The 19,391-nt window shown below is 43.3% G+C and overlaps 1 protein-coding gene across 1 annotated transcript in view; it reads right to left on the bottom strand.

Annotated features, from left to right (window-relative positions):
• SOAT2 (sterol O-acyltransferase 2) overlaps positions 1 to 19,391 on the bottom strand; it is a 608,478-nt gene that overhangs the window by 493,075 nt on the left and 96,012 nt on the right. The window lies entirely within an intron of this gene.

Raw genomic sequence — 19,391 nt, 5'->3', positions numbered from 1 at the left:
AAACTGCAGCTACACAAACTTAACAGGATATACAAATCATCAATCAAAAAAGCTAAAAAAAGGTACCACTCAGACAGAATATTCAAAATGCTCAATCTACAACCAAGGAATTTTAGAAAATTCTCAATGAATTTCGAAAACCTACGTGCATGGAAAGAAGTCATCCCACTACTCAAGATTTCACAAACAAATTGGCAACTCGCTACACAACCAAGGCAAACACATTGGACTCCTATTTAAAAAGAAGAAAAACATCAGCACCAACCCTTTTCCTAAAATAAACTCTAAGAATAAACTAACACAAACATCCCAGGGTGAATTTATGGATTTGGTCAAAGCAAGCAGACCTTCCGGTTGCCCTTCTGACCCTTGCCCACCACAAATCTTCAAGAACATTCTTCTATCTACTTCTGCTGCCACACCTATAAGAAGAATCATCAAAATACTCTTTAACTTTTCCTGTAGACCTGAAAAAGGCATACATACGACCATTATTAAAGAAAACAAACCTAGACCCGCAAGACCCCAACAACTACAGACCAATCACAAATGGACCTTTCCTGGGCAAATTGATAGAAAGAGCAGCATTCGCCCAGATGTCCCAATTCATTGAAGACAATTCTATACTTTCAGATTTCCAAACTGGATTACGCCCAGGAAGAAGCACTGAATCGGCACTCATAGTAATCTGGGATGATCTTAAAAACACAGTCGACCGAAATGGAGTTGCTGCACTACTTCTCTTGGACCTCTCGGCAGCCTTTGATACGGTTGACCATGACACCCTAATTCAAAGACTCCATGAAGCCGGCATACAAGCGATTGCTCTTGACTGGATTACTTCCTATCTTCAAAAAGATCTAATATAATCCACTCGCCCCCCTTCACGTCCAAACCCTACCTCACAAAAGCAGGGGTCCCCCAAGGATCAATCATCTCACCTTTGCTTTTCAACATCTACATGATATCTTTACCAGAACTGATCAATGATTTCCATCTCACATGCTACAACTATGCAGATGACACACAAATACTACTTAAATTAGAGTGCCCCAAAAACGTTGAAAACTCAGAAATCTTCAGTTGCCTCAGAGCCGTTGATCAGTGGATGACCTGGAGCCATCTCAAACTAAATACCTCCAAAACAGAAATACTCATATGTGGTGACTGGAAAAATTATGACCCTCTGTGCGTCTGGCCTGGCGAACTCGGACCACCTCCTCGATTATCCAAGGAAGTTAAAAACCTAGGAATCACCATGGATTCCAAGTTAACTATGAATGCCCAAGTGGACAAATTAGCACGAACAAGCTTCATCAACTTGAAGACTTTAGGACGCATCTTCCCCCACCTCGGATTTCCACACAAGGTGCGAGCTACTATCTTGCTTGTACTATCCAAACTGGATTATGTCAATGGCCTCTACCATGGATCATCTCTATCTATTATGAAAAAACTACAACGTATCCAGAATTCCGCAGCCAGGCTACTATTACATGTAAAGCCGCAAGCCCACATCTCCCCTGCCTTGAGAGCACTACACTGGTTACCCGATGCCAGAAGATGCACTTTCAAGGTGCTTTGTATCATCCACAAAGCTATACATGGAACAGGACCGCTTTTTATCAGAAACAAAATAACCAAATAAATCCAAAAAAGAAACCTCTGCTCAAGATTGGCACCCCGCCTTAGAACACCACTATACAAGAAAAAGACTATAGGTGGTACATCCTTCTCCGTTCAAGCAGCCAAACTATGGAATTCATTGCCCCCAACTATAAGAGCCACAGATAACTTTCTTGTCTTCAGAAAACTACTCAAGAGTTGTCTCTTTCCTTCATAACCACCATATTCAAACAACTATGGACTGCATATGCCTATGTTGATAAATATTTTTTTTCAGATTATGTGTATATTTCTAGTTATGTATAATTCTTTAGAAAATATGTATCGCTACTATGTCATAACAATAAAATACACACACACTCTTTAAACCTGTTTGACTAAGTATATTTTACCCATGGTTCTAATTATGCATACCTCCACCAATCGCAGATAATCACAAATAATGTGCGTTCCCAACTTCATCAGAATATGGGAATAGCCATACTTTATTGGAATGTGGAAGGCCAAAATAGTAAGATCAGTAATGATATTTGGGTGAACTTTATAGAAGATTTCTCCTGTATATGCCTCCAGGAGACCTGGGTATTAAACCCTGTTCACATAAATGGCTATAAGACATTTCATACACCAGCAGTACAGTCCATGCATGGTAGAACAAAAGGAGGTTTATGCACATACATTTCTAATAAGCTGTTGCTACAGAATTTAAAATGCGAATTACGAGACCACACTACCAAATGATAGAGAGCAACCTGGATCAGAATACTGAGCTAGTAGTTATTAATTTTTATAATAATGCATCACCAAGAGAACTTTCTAATATTTTAATGGAGATGGGAGAGGACCTAGAGAAAATATGTGCAAATAATAGACGTGAGACTTTTGTCATATGGGGCGGTGATTTTAATGTCCATCTTTGTAAAGAGCTCTCGGAAAAGGTGTGCGGTTGGGACACTGAAGACACTGGCTCAAGGCCGTCTTTTCTCACATACCATCTAAGGAGATGCGATGCACTTAGTGGCCCAAAAACATAACCTGTCTTTTGTAAACGAGTTACACTCCAAAGAGCTACAGTTTAAACCAACTTTTAATGGAAGGGTCGCTGATACGGTGATCGATTATGTTTTAATGTCAACCCATTTTTCATATTATTTTACTAACCATACAATCCATGACATTGCAATAAGCGACCACTTCCCTCAGAGTTTGGAACTCTCACCAGCTCCTGTTACATTGGCTAAGGATGAGAAGGTCATAATGGTAAACGATATTGAATTAGCCCCATGTAATGGATATACACTGAGATGGTCCCAGATAGATTCACAGGCTCTATTGAAACAGCTATTACGGAAATATAATCAGGCCTTTGTAGACTGCCTAAGTGAGGACATAGAACCAGGAAAATGTTTTAGTGCTTTCTCAGATAACGCAAAGCGTGAAGAAAGTTCTCACTACTGGGCCGGGGAAGGTAGGGAAAAAAAGGAAAAGTGGCTGGTTTGACCACGATTGCACAAAATCACACACAAGATTAAAAAAAGCTTTAAGTGCTCCAATAAGATGTCCGACTGAAATACGCATGTGTAGACAGGCATACAAGACAGCCACAAAAAAGAGGAAATCCACCCTGAGAGGCAACCTGTGGGAAAATCTACATAAAGCTAGTCTTGCGAAGGATAACATCCTCTTCTGGAAAATAATAAATACTCCTGTGTTAGGGAATAGAGACATCCCCAGAATGAAAATTGCAATCTCGTAAGAGGATTGGATCATATATTTTTCCAAGATATACCGCCAATCTACTGACATAGACTCTGCGGTCTTCTTAAAGGCCGCAGGTGCTCAGGAAGGCCCGTGTTCGGCTGTAATACCCCAGTTTAGTTTAGAGGAGGTAGTGGAAGCCATAAACATAAGCAAAGCGGGGAAAGCGCCGGGCCCCAATGAGGTCCCAATAGATTTATACAAGGCAAACACGCACCTATGGGGCCCTTTAATGACGCAGGTATTGAGGGCCTTTTGTATACAAGGCCCCCCATCGACGTGGCGAGACTCCATCATCATCCCTATATATAAAAAAGGTGAACGCCTTAACCCAGCCTGCTATAGGCCAATCTCCCTGCTTGACACATCAGCTAAACTAGCGGGGAGAATAATTTTGAGTAGACTCCAAACATGGGCAGAAGGAAATGACATCTTATCCCCAGTGCAGTATGGCTTCCGCACAGAAATAGGCACAGTGAAACAGGGCCTGAATTTAAGCCTCCTAGTGGGGAAGTACACAAAGACCAGAGAGGGTAACTTGTACCTGGCCTTTATAGATTTATCTTCAGCATTTGACTGCGTATTACATGAGAAGTTATGGGATATTTTAAGTAACATGGGGGTCGAATTAACAATAGTTCAGTTTATACGGGACATGTACACAGGATGTAGAGCAAGAGTAAGGTATGGGATGAGAGGGGAATGCACTAGGCCCTTCGGTATATATAGAGGGGTCCGCCAAGGCTGCGTTCTTGCTCCACTCTTGTTCTCACTATACATAAACAATCTAGAACGAGAACTGATAAGCAAATGTAAAGTCCTTCCCCAAATAGGTAACCTTGCTGTCCCTGCACTGCTTTATGCAGATGACGCAGTACTTATGGCTAGGACACAGTTAGCCCTCCAAAAACTTTTAACTACCTGCATAACCTTTATGACAGATCTGGGGCTTACAGTCAACCGGTCTAAAACCTTTATAATGAATTGTGGTAGGCAATCGGGTAAGATTTACAACACTACCATTCATGAGGACAAAGTGGAGATAGCTCGTACCTTTTCATACTTGGGCATAATGTTTGACTAACAGGGTTCATGGGTACATTGTGTGAAAACTAAAAAAGACCAGATCATTAAAACAACGGCGGCTCTGAAGATTTTTTCTAAAAGGCTAGGGGGGATCCCACCGCTGAATATGGTAAAAATCTACAAAGCTAAGTGCATTCCAGCTGCCATGTATGGATCAGGTATTTGGGGGTATACTAATTGTAATCCGATTCAGACGGTGGAGAATGACTTCCTCAGATACCTGTTAAAGGTACCAAATGGTACATCGTCATACATTAGCCATGTGGAATTAGGGGTTTCCTTTGTAGCCGATTTGATGAAGATACAGCCACTATTATTATGGCAGAAAGTATGGACCTCGGAGCACACTGGACTAAACAAGGCCATCCTAACAGATTGTATGAGGCTAACTCACTCGTTAAGAGTTCCTTGGTTCAAATATATTATGTTCTTTTTTGGAAACATGGGCTGTAAAGACTACTATACAAACCCAGAATCATTGGGAAAAATAACCAGGAAAGAATTGAGGGACATGACATTAAAGTACCTGGAAGACCAGCGATGGGAAACAGAATCGAAAAAGCCCAGTGTCATGTCCAACCAAGCCTTACCTAGTAAGCGTGACAAACCCTAGACATCGTTTTGTCCTTACAAGACTACGTTTAGACACCTTCCATCGCCTAGTAACTTTTCCGCCTATGAATGACTGGAGCACAGTTTTAAGAGTATGCCCCTGTGACGCGAAGGCAACCCAATCTACAATGCACGTGGTCTTCTTTTGTAAATTTTATGATAAACAGAGAAAATGTCTTTTAATGCCATTTTTAAGATCGATTAACTTGCGCCAGTGTCAGGATGCGTATTTTAGCTTACATGTTTTATCTTCTATCGAAAGGTGTGGAATTTTGGCAAATGTTTTATGCTTAGTACTGACCGTAAGGAAGTCCATGGGTGCATTGGCCTAAATCTATTAATGTGATTTCAATATGTATACGGATAAATTAATGATGTGTATTTTTTATTTTTTTATTTTATTATTTATACTTTCTTATTTTATTTATTTATTGTGTCTACATATATAGATGTGCTTTTATTTGATACTTTTATGACTTGTTGAAAGTCGAATAAAGTGTGTTTGATGATGATGATGATGATGTATTGTATGTGCATATGTGTGTGTATTCATGTGTGTGTATGTATGTATATATATGTATGTGTATATGTTGTTTCTGTGCTTGGCATGTTCGTGGGTCATTGCATGGCTCCTGGGTGGGCTGTTATATACTAGATATCTATGAATTCCTGCTCTCATCTTATCACACATATCTACCCATCATCATATGTCATATCTCTATCAAACTATCCTCCATTCTCACTCTGACTCACCACAAATCCTTTCCACTACTTACATCCCCTAAATAACTCTGCCTAAGCTCTTCCCTCCGCTTCCACATCTAACTCACCAAACCTCACTCTACTACTGTGACCTCCCACACAACCCTACTAAATTCTCCCACAGCTATCTCACCCTGCTACTATGCTCTCCCTAACCCTTCCACATACTCTTCCCTCCTCCATCCCCCTGTACTCATCCCAAGCCTTTGGGTTGAGTAAATGAAGGATATACTCCCAATTAACACTTCATGATTTCTTTCCTCCTCCACCCCTCCAATACTCCAGTCAATCTAACTAACAAACTCTCATATCAGCGGCTCAAATTAACTCATAATAATACTAAAACTGTACTCATTATTTTGCCATACTAATCCATCACTAATTCTTGTTGGGTTCCAGAGCAGCATGCTACTCACCGAAAAGCGCTTTGACGCCTCGTCAGGGGTAGTAAGCGCTATATAATACGATTACAATACAATACAATACAATACAATGCAATATTTAGCCTTTTTTGCCGAAGCAGGAGGTTTTTTTGTGTGCATGCAGGGCCTCCTCTCTCACTTTCCTTTTCAGCAACTGTGCGGGCTCATTTCAATATGTGTGTTTCTTTTGGTGGAAAGAAATCTTGGAAGGATGCGCACACAACCATTGTGGCCTGCCTTCCAAATACTCAGGGGTAGGTTTTATAGCCCCTAGCGCCACATTAGCATCATTTCTTTTTATGCTAATGTGGCCCAAAGAGGCCAAAATCGGCATGCCAAATTTGCAAATTGGTGCCATGCATGTTTGGCACCACTTTGTAACCCTTTGCTCTACATTATGCCTGCAACAGGCATAAGGTATGCAAGGGGCATTCCCCCATTAGGGGGGCTGAAAAAATGGCACAAAGAAACCGTACAGATTTCTTTGAACCATTTTGTTTTGGCACTTTTAACGCCTGCTCAGAGACTCTGGGTGATTTGAAGGATTAGCACCAGAATTTTTGACAGTAATCCTGCAAAGCGGCAAACTAGCGTCAAAGATTCTGACGCTATTTCCCTAACTACCGCCATGGTGCGCCGTGTCTTAAATACGGCACACACATGGTGGCATTAGGTGGGCGCTAAGGGTCGCCAGAAAAGTCTGTCCTAAACTTGTCATAATTCTGCCCTTCACTGTTTCTGAGAAGAAATGGTCGTAAATTTTTCCCTTCTTTACAGAGAAGTCCTTCGTAAGGGGGATATAATGTGAAAAGAGCAGAGAATGGGTCCTAATGACCCCTTTTTGATAGCTGACCTTCATCGTATAGGGTGTTATTCGTCACACTGAGCAAGAAGTCAAAGCACAATTAAATATGCTGGTGAAAGAGGAGTGAGGAAATTGTATAGTATATGTATTTACGTAACACAACTCTTACCCAACTTCCAGTAAGAGAAAGCTTAACCCAGAAATCTTGTATAATGAGAGGAAATGCAGGGAGCTGCAACTAACAGGAAGGCTAAACTGGCTCGACCAAAGTTGTGACCACCAGTTAGGATAAAGAGTAAGCAGGGTAGCTCAAAGACAAATGAAAGGAAGAGAAGAGGAACACTACAAAGTGTCCAGGGAGAATCCAGGTGTGAACACAAGGCTTAAACGAGCAGCTAAGAGCAACAAGCACAGTTGCTCAGTGAAGTGAAGCAACTGGAATGGTCATGTGTGCAGCCTCACAGTACAAGTACCATGGTCGACCAAGATACAACTATACCAAATAACAATGCAGAAGCTTAAAGTGGCTCACTTGGCAATGAAGTCTTTCTTGAGCACTACAAAATCAATCTCTAGTCTGTCTCTGATCCAAAAATCAAAAACTGCAATAGTATTTTGCCCGTGCAAACTAGGTTATCTTGGAAGCATTACCAGACATTTAAAAAAAATTCAAGAAAATTACAGAAATATCCATAAATCCAATACCAATCAGATAGTGGTTGACCATTTCATAGATAAACACGAATATCATACACAGTTCACCTCACACACCATAGAAAGAGTATTGAAACAATACAAATGTGGTGATTAAGAACTGAAATTGTTTCAACAATAAAGTTATTGGATCATCACACTGAGCACACTAGCACCCCATCTAAACATAGACACAGAAAGGTAACACTGGTGTCGTAAGATTCTCGTAATTAGGACAAGACTGCTGGTTTTCGGGCGGCAGCACCACCCCGTTCGAAGGACTGAGTCTTATCCCTCACCGTTTGGCAGTTGTCAGCCTAACCCTTTTGGCTAGCTAGCTGTACCTCACCATAACCCAAATGTAAAGGTGATTTGTGGCAGCCTGACGCATGACACTGTGTGTCAGGGAAGTCATGGTGGAACAGATCTTACAACTTTCTCTCAGCTGCACAAGACTCATAAATGCAAAAGACAAACAGAAGCAGGATTTGGTTCAATATATTTATTGAAACAACTGTGTTCTACATAAAAAGGCATGAATTGTGATTATTAGGACAATGAAACATAACACTATGAACAGGCTTTAGAAATCCTAAAATTACTTTAATCTAGGGACTTTCACCAATCAGAACAGAACACAAACAACAGTCCGAGGAAACAAAAAAAACGATATGCAGGCTTGCTGTCTCATAAGCCATGCAGGAGACTTCTGTATAGAGTGGATCTCTGCATGATCCTGCACCAATGATAAGAGGTGCTCAGCTTAACTGCCTGATTACCCGGTACCTTCAGTACAGACATCTGAATATCCATTCTGATCACCTGAACACCTTGAAAGAGGCAATCATCTTAGCAGGAAAGCATTGAATGCATTTAAGTGGAAAAGATTCTGCATTAGATGTCTGTAGAAGCATGTTCATTGTAAAACAAACGTGCCAAGAAGGGGCAGATTACCCAGGCCTTTACATATGATTAAATCTTTTCTTCAGATTTCCTCTATGTAAGAACTCTTGGCTGTTATTACACTATATTGGAAATGTACTTGTAAGGCATCTTTTTCACTATCCTTATGAATAACAGTTTCCTAGAGGGTCTCAAGGAAGATTTCTCTCTTTTTAGGAAGCCTTCCCTTTTTTTAAATTAAACTACATTGATGCCTCCCTTTTTGAACCCATGCATGTCAGACATGCAACATTTGTCTAAGAAGACCACTTGATAGTAGCAATTATATTAACCAGGATGGTGATGATCATTTAAATTGCTTCTTTCCTTGAGGACTTACAGCTTCTTTCCTACACTAATGTGTGACTTTTATATTAACAAGACCATGTCACTGCCCTCATGTTTCCCTAATCCATCCTTCATGAGAAAGGTAGCTGCATAGCAGACTTTGTTTGCATGACTGGATTCATTTTCCTTTCTCCTGTGTTTCCTTGTTTGCCTAGCTACAGAGCAAGGCAATTAGCTTATTTTTCTATACTACATGTTTACAAATATGAAAGGAAATTTTATGATGAATTAGGAACTTTTATGTTTGTAGCATGTGTGGCTGTAGATACACATGCTATGCATACTCCTGCCATCTATTGTTGGGCCCGGATGTTTGTAAGTTGAGTTTCTTCTAAGAAATCTTTCGAGTCACAAGGTATAGTGATTCCTATTTTGGCTGGTTTTGCACATGGGCACCAGCTGCATTGGTGGACTGTTTTTTCCGACATCAGGTATGAATGTGTATAGATTGGGCTCCATGTTCATCATCTAATAGCGCCTTTCATCAGGCCTCTTCCATTCCTCATCTCTGTTTCCTACCAGACAATTTGCAAGCAAATTTACTCTATTGCTGCCAATGGTCAACCACAGCCATTCCAGCTTCGACACCTCCAACCTGAGCCCGACCTCTTCTCTGGGCTTTCTGTCCCAACCTCCGCTATCTTCTTCTTGACAAAGCCAGGTAAGTGATGTTATGTTAATAAGATTTATAGAGTGCATGGCTGCCCCATCGACGGGGCTTCCCAGTGTTAACCACAGTAGATAAGAAATTGTACATTAGGAGAGATGAAGAGACCACAAAGAGGCCTGAGTAGCAAACAGTCATGTTTCTAGTTTTTTTCTGAAGCAGAGATGACTCTGAGTATTCCTTAGATCGTGGGCATGCTATTTCAGAGGGTGGGAGCCAGAACTCCGAAGGAGAGAGCTCCCAGTTTCTTTTTATTGAATCGGGGCATCACTGCCAGATTCAGCTCTGCCGAGTGAAGTGCTCTGGCAGGCAGATAGGGTGTTATGAGTTCTGAAAGAATGGGGGCTACTGCAGTATTCATAATCCTGTGGACAGAGCTAAGAACTTTGCAATGAATGTACATCTCAGTGGGAAGCCAGTGAAGCTTATGAAGAACCCTGGCAGAGGAGGAGAACTTCTGAAGAGAAAATAGTAATTTGGCCACCACGCTTTGGACAAATTGCAACCTCTTTAAGATTGATTTGTTGCAACCCAAATACAGGATGTTACAGTAGTCGAGGTGAGACAGGATGAGTGTTAAATGATCAACTGCTGAATGTGGGATTGGAAGAAGCCGATAATAGGTCTAAGGCCCAGACATATGTCTGCTAAAGTTCTCACTTGAGTCTCAAAGGAGAGCGAATCACCTAGCCAGATACTTCGATTTTTACAGAAGGTCTGGGTGGCACGGAAGGCCCCAGGCGCTCTGGCCACAAGTGATTTCCTCGCGTTAAGGTATGCTTTCCGAACAACAGCATCTCAGTTTTGTTAGAGTTGAGTTTAAGACAATTATTATCCATCCAGATGGTTACTGCCAGCATACAATCATGAAACTTAGCGATGTCTTGAGAGGCATCAGCAGAGGAGAAAACAAATAGCTGAGTATTATCTGCATATGTTACTATAGAGACCCAGAGGACTTGACAGTCTTCCCCAAGGGCCTGATGTATATGTTGAAAAGAAAAGGTCTCAACGAGGAGCCCTGGGGGACCCCATGCTCCAAAGGTTTAGGCAAAGAAGAGATAGGAGGAAAACTGACCTGAAAGGAGTGATTTCTGAGGAAGGAGGCAAACCAAGAAAGAGCCTTGCCACCGAAACCTATATCACAGAGGCATTAGAGAAGCATCCTATGCAATACAGTGTTGAAGGCGGTGCTCAGGTCCAGAAGGGTGAGGGCTGAGGAGATGCCTCCATCTGCTAATCTTTGAAAAGACTCTGTCACGGTCAAGAGGGCAGATTAAGAGCTATGTTTGGACCTGAGCCATTTTGGAACGTGTCTAAACTGTAATTTCCATCTAAAAACTGACGCCCTCATTTTGACTTTGGCGTATTTTTGCTAAGACTGCAGTCGAAGTGGCGCCAAAAGACCGTCAGTGGAAGGTGAGAGGCAATTCCAACACTAGCACCGCCACACCGGAAGGACTTCGCCTGCCATATTACGAGCAGTAATACACCAGGGCAGTCCTTGCACTGCAGTGCGGCATTGGCAGTGGAACGGCTGACATCCACCTCCTCCCGGACTATCACCTCGACGTGGGCTGCTGTGTGGCCCAGAAAGGTAGGTGGATTGACCGGAAGGGAGGGGTGTGAGTGGTAGATGCATGTGTGTGGTGTGTGCATGTATGTGTGCGAGCATGTGCGTGTGTGTTGGAGTGGGTGTGCATGCATGAGTGTGTGAGTGTATGCATGCGTGGTGACGTGTGTGAATATATGCGGAGGGTGGAAGAGTGTGTGTGCAAGAATGCAGAGGGGGTGTGTATGCGTGCGAGGGAGTGGGGGTGCGTGTATGTTTGTGTTTGATTGGTTGGGGTGTTTGGATGTATGTGTTCAGTTGGGTGGGGGTGTTTGGATGTATGCATGCGGTTGAGTGGGGGTGTTTGGATGTGTGCATGCGGTCAGGTGGGTGTGGAGTGGGTGTCAGGAAGTATGTAGGTGAGTGGGGGGGTGTGTCTGCAAGTGTGTGGACGTGTGGGGTGCATGTGCCGGTGACAGGAATGGAATTCCTCTTGCCGGGTGTGTTACTGTCAGGGTTTTTGAGGTGGGGCGCCCAGAGGAGCTCACCACCAGCTGCGCCGGTCTGACCGCACTGGCGGGACTGGCGGCGTTGTGGCGGTTTGGCTTCGGCCAAACCACCGTATTGGTAATGTGGCAGTCTTTACCGCCGGGAACACGGTGGTAAGACCGCCACCGTGAGTGTGGCAGTCCTCAGACTGCCACACTCGTAATGAGGGACTCAGTTAGAAGTGTATTAACATGTTTTTCCACAACTTTACCTAAGAAAAGGAGCAGGGAAATAGAGCAGTAGTTTTCAGATTTAGTGGGGTCTAGAGATACTTTCTTCAGTAGTGGCATCACTTTCACTTGCTTCCAAGCCTGAGGAACAGTGGCCGAGGACAAAGAGAGATTTGAATCCTCAGGAAAAGTCAGAAGGATGACCTCATGGAGTTTAGTGACAATGTCAGTTTTAAGGGGGTCCTTCAGAGAGCCTGATTTCACAAAAGTGCATAAAGTGAAACAAGAGGGCAGGTCAAGGAGGGCTAGTTTGTTCAGTACTGGCCGACGCTGTGACTAATCTGAGCCACTGGGACAGATCTCTGCTTCAGCAAGGCCCTTGGGCGCGAAGTGGGAATAGATGTTATTACTCTTTTTGACAAAGAAGCCTGCTACGTTGTTGCACTGGTCAGTTGAGCCCTTGACTGGCTCAGTAATGACTGAATTTGTAAGACTATTTACAATTGAGAAACTTTCTTTGGCCTGATTTTTGCTGTTCAAAATTGCATTAGAAAGTAACTCATCTCATGTTTTCCTTATTGATTTGTGGAGCAATTTGAATACGCTCATATAGTGAGATTTAGCCACTGCTTCATAAGATTTCCTCAAAGTTTGCTCGCGCACCTTTCAGTGTTTTTACTCTGCACTAGCTCCCCATTGTATCAGGGGGCAGAGGTTTTTTTTTTGGCCTGCACTTGACAAGGAAGTATGAACTTGTCAAGGCCAGAGGTAAGCCGGGCCTTGATGGAAAGGACGCCCTTCCACTAGTGCCCCCAGTGTCATTCCAAGTTCCCCTAGACTGACCACCACAGGTCTGGCATCTTTGCCTCTCCCCATGCATGGCGAGACCATGTTGCTAGGCCTGCTGAATCATCCAGTTAAAGAAAACCCTTTGGTACTGTGACGAGCAAATGGGGGCCCATCAAGGATACAAACGAAGGTGACACCCACGACATCACCAAGGAGAGCAACATTGAAGAACATGAGGAGGCGGATCCATCAGAGCACAACCTCTGGAATTCAGCCAGGAGCCCATTCACCAGATGATTCTGACGATGAAGTGAATCCAGATCCCAAGACTCTGACTGTGAGTATGGCCACCCAGTCGCAACTGTCGGCCTCACAAATACCGCATGCTCCTGCAGAGCACCTCCCCTCTTGGAATCAGGTGTCAAGCCCAGAGACTGACCAGAGCCCTGCAGGTTCATCACTGCCTTTGAGCGATGGTCAGCACTGACGGAAGACCTTGAAATCGAAGCTCTCAGAGCTGACAACACTCCCTTTACTGGTCTCAAAAGCTTTGCACATACCACAGCTTTCTCAAGAGTCCTTCTAGCCTAGCACTGAAAAGCTCACCGGCACTGAAAGAAGCACCTGTGCTGATGCCAGCTACCTCACCAAAACCGTCGATGTCGAAAACAGCTTCAACGCCGGAACCTTACTCATTACTGAAAATCCACTTGGAGCTCAAGACACCGTCAATTTACCTCTGAAGACTCGGAGCAACTCATTCTCCAGCAATTCCAAGAGGAGCTTGACCCTCAGCAAAAGAGGGGATTCATACACTCGCAGATGGGGAAAATTGCCACCATACCCCGCCGAAGCCACAGGACAATGCCAATGCTTGATGTCATGGCACATGGCAGAACTCCTTATGTTATTTATGTCATTTCTAAAGATGGTTTGCAAATGAGGAGGGGGGTGCAAATGACATAACTATGTCCCCCTCATCCCTGGGCCTTTCCTGCTAAGAACCGCCAAAGGTGACTTGACAGTCTCAAACAGAATGAACACTGGAGAAAATATTACAGAAGAGGCATTCCTAAATAGTCTGGCCCCTCTGATGCCATTCTCTCCAATGTTGGCCCGCTGGAAAGGTTTTTCTGCTGACTGTGTCTGTGACACAGTCATGTTACCCTTTTCTCTAAATGATGTATTTAGAACAAAAGAGACAGCTTCTGAAAATCTACAGGTGCTCTGTTACCACACTCTTCTAAACGAGGCCCTCTACGTGCATTCTGTGATAGTGGAGTATGTGGACTTCATAAAATTACCACTTGTGAAACCTAAAGCTTAGAGCGTCCATTTTACTTTTTAGGAAATCTTAAAATGGTGTTCTTAGCCATAGTATTGTGTAATACAGTGGAATCCAGCTTGAATCCAGTGGCGCAGCAAGCAAGGGACCCACGTCTGGACATACCCCTGCCACTTAGGACACACAAAGCAACATCACAAAACAAAATAAAATGATGGACAGAGTGTTGAAACTTTTCAAACACTCACCCCCAATCACATATCTGGGTTTAATCCATCGTTATTTTGTTCGCCACGTCACCCCAGTTTGGACCCAGCCATATGCAAATCAGTCTTGACCCTGTTCCCCATGGGAACAGTCCAGCCCAAAATGCTAGGCCAGGTCCTCCCTGGACAGGAAACAAGCATCCTGGGACCGGTTTCAGGGTATCACCCTTCATCAGCCAGGCCTGCTTGAATGATGGACGGAGTTTTGAAACTTTTCAAACACTCACCCCCCAGTCACAGATCTGGGTTTAATCCATCATTATTTTGCTCACCACGTCACCCCAGTTTGGACCCAGCCATATGCAAATCAGTCTTGACCCTGTTCCCCATGGTAACAGTCCATCCCGAACTGCTAGGACAGGTCCTTCCTGGACAGGAAACAAGCAACCTGGGACCGGTTTCAGGGTATCACCCTTCATCAGCCAGGTTAGCTTGAATCCAGTGGCGCTGCAGGCAAGGAACTCACGTCTGGGCATACCCCTGCCACTTAGGGCGCTCAAAACAAAACAAAATGATGGACGGAGTGTTGAAACTTTTCAAACACTCACCCCTGTCATAGATCTGGGTTTAATCCATCATTATTTTGTTCACCACGTCACCCATGTTTGGAACCAGCCATATGCAAATCAGTCTTGACCCTGTTCCCCATGGAAACAGTCCAGCCCGAACAGCTAGTCCAGGTCCTCCCTGGACAAGAAACAAGCATCCTGGGACTGGTTTCAGGATATCACCCTTCATCAGCCAAGCTAGCTTGAATCCAGTGGCGCAGCAAGCAAGGGACCCACGTCTGGGAATACCCCTGCCACTTACGGTACACAAAGCAACATCACAAAACAAAATAAAATGATGGACGGAGTGTTGAAACTTTTCAAACACTCACCCCCAGTCACAGATCTGGGTTTAATCCATTGTTATTTTGCTTGCCACGTCACCTCAGTTTGGACCTAGCTATATGCAAATCAGTCTTGACCCTGTTCCCCATGGGAACAGTCCAGCACAAACTGCTAGGCCAGGTCCTTCCTCGACAGGAAACAAGCATCCTGGGACCTGTTTTAGGGTATCACCCTTCATCAGCCAGGCTAGCTTGAATCCAGTGGGGCAGCGAGCAAGGTACCCACATCTGGGAATACCCCTGCCACTTAGGGCGCACAAAACAACATCACAAAACAAAATAAAATGATGGACGGAGTGTTGAAACTTGGGAAGGGTATGCTCAGACGTGGGTCCCTTGCTCACTGTGCCACTGGATTCAAGCTAGTCTGGCTGATGAAGGGTGATACTCTGAAACCGGTCCCAGGATGCTTGTTTCCGGTCCAGGGAGGGCCTGGCTTGGCAGTTCGGGCTGGACTGTTCGCATGAGGAAGAGGGTCAAGACTGATTTGCATATGGCTGGGTGCAAACTGGGGTGGCATGGTGAGCAAAAGAATGATGGATTAAACCCAGATCTGTGACTGGGGATGAGTGTTTGCATTGTTCAGCACTCCGTCCATCATCCTTTTGTGTTGCTAAAATTGCCCTATGTGGGAAGGGTATGCCCGGATGTGAGTCCCTAGCTCACTGTGCCACTGGATTCAAGCTAGCCTGGCTGATGAAGGGTGATACTCTGAAACCGGTCCCAGGATGCTTGTTTCTGGTCCTGGGAGAACCTAGCTTGGCAGTTCGGACTGAACTGTTCCCATGAGGAACAGGGTCAAGACTGATTTGCATATGGCTGGCTCCAAACTGGGGTGGCAGGGTGAGCAAAAGAACGATGGATTAAACCCAGATTTGTGACTGGGGGTGAGTGTTTGCATTGTTCAGCACTCGTCCATCATCCTTTTCAATGCCAATAACTGGTCGCCTTGAAGGGTTAATTAGATATTGTTTATGAATCCACTAAACATACCTATGATGGAGTACTAAGTAACTGTGGATCTGTGTAAAGAGGTGGAGGAAACCTATAGTTGGAGACAGCTAAAAGAAACATTAGGTGTCTGTGGGAGAGCAGCAGGTATCCTGTGGTGTTTGAAGAAGGAATATTCCATGCAGTTCAAAATGCAGTTCTATATAAATGCTGTCACACAGGCACTACATTTTTTCTGCATAAGATTTTGTGAGTGCTTCTGCGTGATGAATGTAGGCTTCACCATTTCAGAGTCGGTCTGTGGTGCTCAGGGACCTTGTGATTGGGAGTAGGAGGACGGACATTTTCTAAAGGATGGTGATTGGGTGATTGTGTTCGGTCACTTGAGTGGAGCGCTCTTCCTTCATTGTAAGTCAAGCACGTGCTTTTGAGTTTGCGCCTTGTTTGACACGAAAGCCAGACGAGACCAAGTAGTAGAGGAGTAGTGCCTTTTGTGAGAGATTTTATTATAATGAAAATGGCATGCTTTCAGGTCAGTAGCATCGATGTTTTAATTTGGTTGTACAAAAACATTTCGTTTAGTTTGACCGGTGATAACAAAATTACTATGCTTAAAAGTTAACCTTGAAAACCATACTACATACAAACACAAATATGGCATTTATCGCATTTATGGCTCTTAATTAATACGTAAACATTTCTCGCGGAGTCCTAAATGATTTAGGCATGTGGAGCAACGTTTTTTTCACCATCAAAGTTTGTAAGAATACCCAATTTTCACCCTTCGTAGAGATTGCGATGTTTTCAGGCCTACCTTTCCCTGAGTAAAGTTTTTATCTGTGCTTTAAGACTATTATCATTGCCCCCCGTGATAGTTAATCGAATACATCCATCATATAAGTGTTCGCAGATTTTTTTTTTGTAACCTTATTTTTTGCGAGCTTTTTTATGCACTGTGGCCGGGCGGGAGGAAAAGAAGACGCAGTAATCAGCGTATGGCTGCCACGTGGCTGGGGAAAGCAGTGGCGCAGATTTGGTGGGGAAGCTGCAGGTGGTTCTCCATCTTTAAAGATTACGAAATGATCCGAAACTTTTTTTCATGAAAGCTCCTCCCCTCCTCCAAGGTGGGAGCTTTCTTCAATGAAAAAAAGATTGACTTCGGCCCACCACGCAACTGCTGCGTGGTGGGCCTATTAGCGTTTTGTTTCATTTTACCCAAGCCAGAACCCAAAGCAATGAATGGCGAGGTGGGGCTTTGGAAAACGTTTCCGGCCTCTGACCTGCTAGGTGGTTTTCTACGGCATGTGGCAGACTTCTTTGTGCTTTTGCTCTAGGACCTCCATGGCAGTCCCAACAGCAAATAAAAAGACAGATACAGAGTATGGTCCGCCCAGTGCCATTCTTACTGGTATTCAGTCTGCCAAGAGTAGTTCCCATGGTTAGAATCAGTGGCAGCTATGTCATCTGGAAAAAATATGTTCTCTTTAAGTGAGATTTTGGATGTGCGGAGTGAGAGGATGGGACACTTTTAACTTTTTGTCGAATATTCCATTACCACCCAACCCTAAATGTAGCCCTGTTTCCTACAAATGCAACTTATGCAGAACCGTTTTGTTAGAGCTATGAGGCTATGTTGTGTTATTTTACGATGCTGTGTTATGTCACAGAGATGTATATTGCGCTGACATGAATTGTTTCTCAAGCCCAGATTTCATATGTAAGTGAAGTGAAAACATCTGCAATCTTAGCAAAGTTTTCCATAGACGTGTGTGAAGGTTCCATAAAGTGTTGAACTTCGCACAACTTTTCCACTCCCTAACTACAATTTAGGAAATGCCTTCTCGCTTTTGTCTTTTCTTGGCATAGTGAAGCACTTCTGCCTCTTGTTTTCTACATACTTGTGTGTCCTAATCAGTCGTTCTTCATAAGAATGTGGTTCTCTGTGGTAGCATTTTCGGTACTATTCATTAAAGTTGAAAACCTTTTGAAAACAAAACCAGAGTATTTCTTGATATGTTTATTCAAAATGCTTTCCAAAGTAGTCAAAGGTGAGTCAGACAGGCTAGCTAATGAACATTCTTTTTGTCTAACCTCTACAGGTTTATCTGGTTGGTGGAGAAAGTGGCAACTTGGTACCTCAGTTCATGGAGAAGTAAACAAACAGTATGGTATTTAAAGCTCTATTCCGAAAGTATTGTAAATAGGAGAGGTATTGATAATAGAGGGTGTATTACTGATGCATTTTGCCTTGTTCACTCACATCTTTGAAATACTTGATTAGTATTGATTGATAAATAATAAAAGAATGGGAGTAAGAAATGGCACCACTGTATGATCTGAACCCAGGACATTATGGGTATGCAAACGAAGAATGTAAAACACTCAACTTATTTTCCTTGCAAGATTGATTTCTTGGTGCAGAAATGCCTACTTTATTTTTTAATATGGGAGGTAAGCGTACAATCAAACAGCTAACTGATTTCTGCCAATTTTAGGGGACCTCTAATAACAGCCCGAGGTGCCTCACTTCTTCTGCTGACATTTAGAGGGACTTCTAGCGATGCCCTGAGGTACTGCAATCTCTAATTTCACTTCAGACGGACAACAAGACCTGTACTAATTCACCCATGTGTAGCTGGCAGTGTGAGAATGAGAGAGCAGATAAAGAAATCACTGTTGGGAAGGATAGAAAGAAATGTTGTGCCATTAGCTTAGAAACATTCTATTTACATATAGCATATAAACTATGGGTTAATTAAGAGTTTGGTGGATGGAGTAGGATGGAGTACAGTCCGTCAGGATGGTAGAGGACATTAACTCCGGCACCCTAGCAGACTACCATCTTCCATGGACTTCAATTCACCAAAATGCCTAGGGTAGCGGAAAGTGACATTGCATGCCCTTTGACCTTCCCTTTACTCACGAACACACATGCTTACCCATAGACACACATTTTGACACACACACACACACAGTCTATCTCACATAAACACACTCTCACCGGCAAGCACGGATAAAACACGTTTAAAAGCAGTTTTTATTCACCTGTGCTACTAGGGAACTTAATATTCCAGCTGATTGTACTTCTTCTTTTATTACACTAATAGTGAATAATATAATATATTCAGTTAGTGTAATGAAAAAAGTGGGAGTTTTGTTTTGTTTTCCAAAACCAAAACAATAATGACCTCCACACCCTGTGAGTGTTATCCCAGG

This window comes from Pleurodeles waltl, chromosome 4_2 (assembly GCF_031143425.1).
Source record: "Pleurodeles waltl isolate 20211129_DDA chromosome 4_2, aPleWal1.hap1.20221129, whole genome shotgun sequence".
Taxonomy (NCBI): Eukaryota; Metazoa; Chordata; class Amphibia; order Caudata; family Salamandridae; genus Pleurodeles; species Pleurodeles waltl.
Note: the sequence above shows the minus strand (reverse complement) of the source record. Positions and strands in the feature narration are given on the sequence as shown.